This window comes from Rutidosis leptorrhynchoides, chromosome 4, assembly GCF_046630445.1.
Source record: "Rutidosis leptorrhynchoides isolate AG116_Rl617_1_P2 chromosome 4, CSIRO_AGI_Rlap_v1, whole genome shotgun sequence".
NCBI lineage: Eukaryota > Viridiplantae > Streptophyta > Magnoliopsida > Asterales > Asteraceae > Rutidosis > Rutidosis leptorrhynchoides.
The window spans coordinates 338,598,185-338,605,217 of record NC_092336.1 but is presented as its reverse complement, the minus strand read 5'-3'; positions in this window follow the sequence as shown (position 1 = coordinate 338,605,217).

The window sequence follows — 7,033 nt, the reverse complement described above, 5'->3', positions numbered from 1 at the left end:
ATCTTGTGGGTGCAATAGTTGGGGCTGATTCCTTTGATGTCGGAGATCTTCCAAGCAATTGCCTTCTTATGTGATTTCAAAACTTGAATCAATTTTGCCTTCTCTTGTGGCGCGAGGTCTTTTGATATGATCACAAGGAGTTGCGATTCTCCTTCTAAGAATGCATACTCCAGATTGTCGGGTAACTTCTTCAATTCTAACTCCAGAGGCTCCTCGATAGATGGTTTCATCCGAGCTATTTCCTTTCGGTCTAACGAGTCGTATCTCTCCTGGAATATTGATTCTTCAGTAGCGGTCATTGATGCTATCTGTTCTTCATTTTTGGAAATTGTCCTTCTTAATGCTTCCTCTTCAGAAACGTCTTCTTTAGTTTTGAAGGTAGGTTCGGGAAACTCCTCACAGTCTTCCCTTGACTGGGGTTCCTGATATACCGGAATGAAATCTGTTTCTTCATTCGGTCTTCTCCTTAATATAGGTAAAGGAATGCCTTGTCCTAGCGGTGCTATTTGAATAGTATTGCCAAGAAAGTTACTTTCAGAGAAGGGAGATATGGGATGACTAAGGTCTATGGCTAAATGGTTGTCGTGATTTCCTTCAGGAGGTGTAAAGAACATATCCTTAGAAATTTGATCTTGACTGCAAATAGCCATAGTCTCTTCCAGTTATTCGTTGATGAGTTTTTGAAAAGAATCAGAGAGATTCACATCTTCTTCCGTAGGATGGTTCATGACGCGATCAACATTGAATGTGATTTCATCTCCTTCAACCCTTAACTTTAGAGATTTCTCGTGAACGTCGATTACGGCCTTGGCAGTTGATGTGCGCAGAGGTGAGTTTGAAATAGCTTTATTTTTACAACGAAAAACTATTAAATACGATACAATTTTACACAAGATATTTATTTATTTATAGAATTGATATACTTAAACCTTGCTACAACACTTATAGGCAGTGTTCCTAATCGTACAGTAGTGTAGTTTTTAGTAAGTCCGGTTCGTTCCACAGGGAAAATCTTTAAACAAAGCTTAACGCTATATTAGTTTTAATTTATAAAAATACAAATATATAAATAAGTAATATTATTATTATAAAAGGGGGGGGGGGGGGGTTTTTACCGTTTAATGACCGGTTTGTCGATTTTAAAAACTTTAGTCGCAGTTAAAACCTAATGTAAAATATTAAAAATAAATATAACTTAATTTAAAGCGTAAAGTAAATAACGATAATGAAATTGCGATAAATAAAAGTGCGATAAAATAAAATTGCGATAATTAAAAAGTACGATAATTAAAAGTGCAATTAAATACAATAACAATAAATAAAAGTGCGATAATTACAAGTGCAATTAAATATAAAATAAAGGAAATTAAATATGAAATAAAATAATTATGGTTATTTAAACTTCCGTAATCATGATGTTTGACGTGTTGATTTTAGTTTTATGCCCATGGGTTAATTGTCCTTTGTCCTGGATTATTTAATATGTCCGTCTGGTTTTTGTCCATAACAGTCCATCAGTCATAAATATAAAGTGCGAGTATCCTCGTCAAATTATCCTTATATCCGAAGTCAAATATTCCAACTAATTGGGGACTTAAACTGTAACAGGGTTTTATTACTTTGTTTAATAATTACACCAGGTTATCGACTGCGTGTAACCCAATATTTTAATACTTTGTTATCAATTATGCCAAGTGTCCTTGTACATAATTTCACCCCTGTTTTAATAATTCCATAGACTATTAATTCATTCCCGTGTCCGGTTAATTGAACGATTATTCGTACATATAAATAGCCCGCCCATCGTGTCCGATCGAGTGTATATGGTTATTTATAGGGACGTCCAATTGCAAATCTTTATATTAAAATTAACAAACTATCATTTAATTAAACAAATATAAAGCCCATTAATAGCTCATAGTCTAATTTCCACAAGTGTCGTTCTTTTGTCCAAACCCCAATTATGGTACAAAGCCCAATTACCCAATTTTAGTATTTAGCCCAACATCATGATTACTTCGATTTAAATAAGTATAATAATAACTTAGCTACAAGACATTAATGTAAAAAGGTTGAACATAACTTACAATGATTAAAAATAGCGTAGTGTTACACGGACAGAATTTCGACTTACACCCTTACAACATTCGCTAACATACCCTTATTATTAGGATTTAAAATTAAAATTAAAATTAAAATAATAATATATATATATATATATATATATATATATATATATATATATATATATATATATATATATATATATATATATATATATATATATATATATATATATATATATTACGTATGAATGAGGAGAAGAAAAAGATATATAAAACGTTCAGAATGCGCGAGCTTTTATAGGAATTTTTGTCCAGGACAGCTCCGCGAGTTGCGTCATTTTTGCACTACAAACTCCGCGAGTCGCGGAGTTCGTAAATCCAGCTCACACAAGTTTGGATCCTAGTCTGCCGACGGTTTTAATATATAAATATAATTTATATATAATTTATATAATTAATTATATATTATATTATATTTATATACATAGTTAACTTGTAATTTTTAGTCTGTTGCGTCGAGCGTTGAGAGTTGACTCTGGTCCCGGTTCTGGATTTTCGAACGTCCTTGCGTACAATTTAATATCTTGTGCTTTGCGTTTTGAATCTTGTACTCTTGTAATTCTGAGACGTTTCTTATCAATAATTGGAACCTCTTTGATTGTATTTTGTACTTTTGAGCTTTTTGGTCGTTTGCGTCTTCAATTCGTCGAATCTATCTTTTGTCTTCACCTTTTATTATTTAACCGAATATCACTTGTAAATATTACAATTGCAACTAAAAGCTTGTCTTTCTTGAGGAATAATGCTATGAAATATATGTTCGTTTTTAGCATTATCAAATATTTCCACACTTGAGCGTTGCTTGTCCTCAAGCAATATAGTCTTGAAATATACTAGAATCACTTATTTATTCTTCACACTTTATACATCAGTGATTTCTATACGGCGGTATAAACAATGGTAGTAACGATGTGGTTTACAGTCCCACATGACTATAAAATTTAGATCCATTAAGGAAATTGGATCTTTATGAAAACATTTGATCTTTTGAAAATTCATTCTAGCTTTTACCCTAGTTAAGTTTTCCGGAATAACCCTTCACCGGTGTTTGCAAAATATTTTTGTGGGTTTAGTGGGTTTCAGATTTGAAAATTTTAGCTCAAAACTTGTGGTTTTGTGTCACCCACTTGCTAACCTTGTATTAGGAAAGCAACACGTCCAGTATACTTGCTCCGTATATTACCTTTCAGTAAACTACCGTCCGGTTGTAAAGGAAAGCGTTGAACAAGCAACTGTTAAGGCAATGTCCCCTGACATGCTTTTAATTATGGTCTATAACGTGTCGGACGCAATTACTATCCTTTGTAGGAGCAATAGTAAAGCTCACCCTTATAATTTTCCGGTCTGGCACAAGGTCCTGTCTTTGACCATGCTATGCAACCACCGTTCTTACGGTTGACACCTGATTTGGTTCAGGTGACCTAATGAATTCCAGTTGAATTCCTAGGATTTTACGTTCAATGGTAATGAACGCATTAAAAATGGGTTTTTAGAAAACAAATCGGTTTGTAATTTTGATCAAAATATTTTCTCGTTCAAGCTCGAGTTTAGATATCATTGAATTCCATGAGTTTGTAATTCTCAATCTTTAAGGTCAATCTCTAGGATTGAGTAATATCAGGCTTAAATGCTGATTTTTAATCTTTAAGGAGATTATCCTTTCTGGGGATCTGATTCATTAGTCTTATCAAGCTAATTTGCACGGCGTCCCCCCATTGTACGAGATAAATCCTTCTCATGGTTAGGATAAATCTGACCACTTGGCGACCCTGTTTGATGCTGAGGTCCGTGGATTTCCTGCTGATTTTAGAGATGACTTTTCTAGGTTTTTCGTCAACCTACAGTTGGTCTGGACGACAACTTCATGACCTAAATCAAGAAGCGTGTTTCTTTTTTGGAAGACTTTACTTCCTTTAAATGATGGAATTGATTCATCGTGTAGATCCATCTATTCTTTTCTTTCATCAGGTAAACCAGTTAATTATCGTCCAAAACAAAAGTATTTTCAATTATTTGTACAAAAATATGTGATATATATTTTGAATAACTTGGTAAAAATTTCCAACACTTGGCTTTTATTTTCCTTTCTTTATCTTTTTATTTTCCTCTATTCCATTTTAAATGAATTCTAACATTTTAGTTTGTTTCTCAATTTATGTCCTTTCCGAGGTAACAATAATTTCGGTGTTAACACCTAGTTTTATTGTTCATAAATATGTATAAACATGATTTTGAGTTCATTTAATTGAAAATTTTGAAAATTTTACTAGAATTGGATAGTCAGTATATAAGACTAGGGTTGTTCTTTATTATCAGAGAGCACTAGATTCTAATACAACTACTGCGTTACTAGTATTTCTAATGATAACCAAGTGTATAAAGTAAAAATTTTAAAAATCCGAAAGAATTTAACCCCATCCCACACTTAAGATCTTGCAATGTCCTCATTTGCAAGAAATCAGTAACAATTTAAATTATTGAGGGTGATTAGCGTAGAAATGATTAAATTTTACCAAAGTTTCCAAACATATTGGCGTTTTTTTTTAAATGTTTTTGGAATACTTTAATTCAATAAGATTAAAAATAATGATAATAAAAGTTCTCGTCCCTCCTTCGGGTAAAGCAATTTCGGTTCAAAGACCTAGTCTTCAACTTACGACGATTTTTAAAAATCATATTTTTAACTTACGAAATAAAGTAAATTTTTGTTTTTAAATTCACACCAAACTTAAATTTTTAATGCATAAAATTAAAAATTCATATTAAAAATTCACACCAAACTTAAATTATATTTTTGTTTTTATACATACAAACTTATATTAAACATATTAATTTTTCAAATATTTACAATTTTAAATATATTAATTTAAAAGTTTACAATAGTATTTTAATATTTATATATTAAATTTAAAAACAAAGTAAAAAATAAAATTAAAAATCTTTTTGGCTTTTATCCCACTTTAATCAATCAAATATTATCAAAAATATACGCCCCTCTTTTCGGTAAAGTAATTTCGATTTCCTAACCTAATTTAACTCATGACGAATTTTTGAAATATTTTGGGTTGATTGATTAAAGATATTTATACCTTAAGAATAAACGTTAAATTTCGCAGTGATGTAATAAATTTTTGTATGATATCAATAATTTCGGTCGCAAGACCTAATTTTATCGAAAGGTTAAAAATAAAAATAAAAATGAAAAATGTACAAACTTACCTGTGAAATATATTTCTTAGTGATATGCTCTAGCCCACTCATAAGATAGTCGGACTAATTGGTTTTCCATAGCTACATAGGCGTAACCTCGAGCATTCAATGTTTTTTTCTTCTAAACATATGAACGGTCCATCTCTGCATAAAGTAACAAATTCGGTGTTTGAATAGGTTTGATTATTTGAACATTTACCTTCTTGTGACCATTTTTCGCATTTGTGACATCTTTCAAGGTGTCGTGCTCTTCTTTTCACTGCGGATTTTGATATTCCTTTACCAAATTGTAACTTATTATCTTCGCATCTGGATTCTTTTCTTACTCCGTCCAATTTTTCTCTGATTACTGATACCAGTTCACTCGGAAGTGTGTCATTATTACGTTTAGTAATCAAAGCGTGTAGCATTAGACCATGGTTTAGTTCACAGGAAGTCTTCATTTCGTAAAAACCTAAAAAAATAAAAATTCAGAATGAGGGGAGAAGACTAGTTCTTTAGGGTCTGCTAGGGAAAGACCATTCGGGTTCCATTTTCGAGAACTACACGAAAACAGAAAATCTAACTCTAACAGAAATACATATTATCCTTTAAAGACTTGATTCTCCCCACACTTAGTTAGCTGTGGTATCGAAATTGTGATTAACTTCGTTGTCAACTTCCTTTGGACTATCTATGTAATATTTAACTCTGTGACCATTAACTTTAAATTCAATCCCATTTGAATTTATTAATTCTACTGTTCCGTATGGGAAAACTCTTTTGACTATGAATGGTCCAGACCATCTTGATTTCAATTTTCCAGGAAATAGCTTGAATCGTGAATTAAAAAGAAGAACTCTATCTCCTTCTTTAAATTCTTTTGAACTTCTGATTCTTTTATCATGCCATTTCTTCGTTCTTTCCTTATAGATTAACGAATTTTCGTAAGATTCTTGTCTTAATTCTTCTAATTCGTTTAGTTGACTTAACCGTAGACATCCGGCTTCATGTAAATCAAGATTACATGTCTTCAAAGCCCAAAATACTTTGTGTTCAATTTCTACTGGAAGATGACATGCTTTTCCGTAAACGAGTTTGAAAGGTGTGGTTCCAATTGGAGTTTTGTAGGCTGTTCTAAAAGCCCAGAGTGCATCCTCCAATTTAATGGACTATTCCTTCGGATTTGATCCTACGATTTTCTCTAGAATACGTTTTAAAGCTCGGTTGGTATTTTCAACTTGTCCACTTGTTTGTGAATGATATGCGGTGGAGATTTTATGAGTTACTCCATACCTTTTAAGAACTTTCTCAAGTTGATTATTACAAAAATGAGTACCCCGATCACTTATTAAAGCTTTCGGTGTTCCAAACCTTGCAAAAAGACGTTTTAAAAAGTTGACTACAACTCGTGCATCGTTAGTTGGAAGAGCTTGTGCTTCTGCCCATTTAGATACATAATCAATGTCAACGAGAATGTAGAGATTATTATGAGATTTTGGAAATGGACCCATAAAGTCAATACCTCAAATGTCAAATACTTCACATACTTGAATGACATTTTGTGGCATTTCATCACGTTGACTTATTTTTCCGGCCCTTTGACAAGCATCACAGGATTTGCAAATAAGGTGTGCGTCTTTGTAAATTGTAGGCCAATAGAATCCAGCATCATAAACTTTTCTTGCTGTTAGTTGAGGCCCATAATGCCCTCCTGT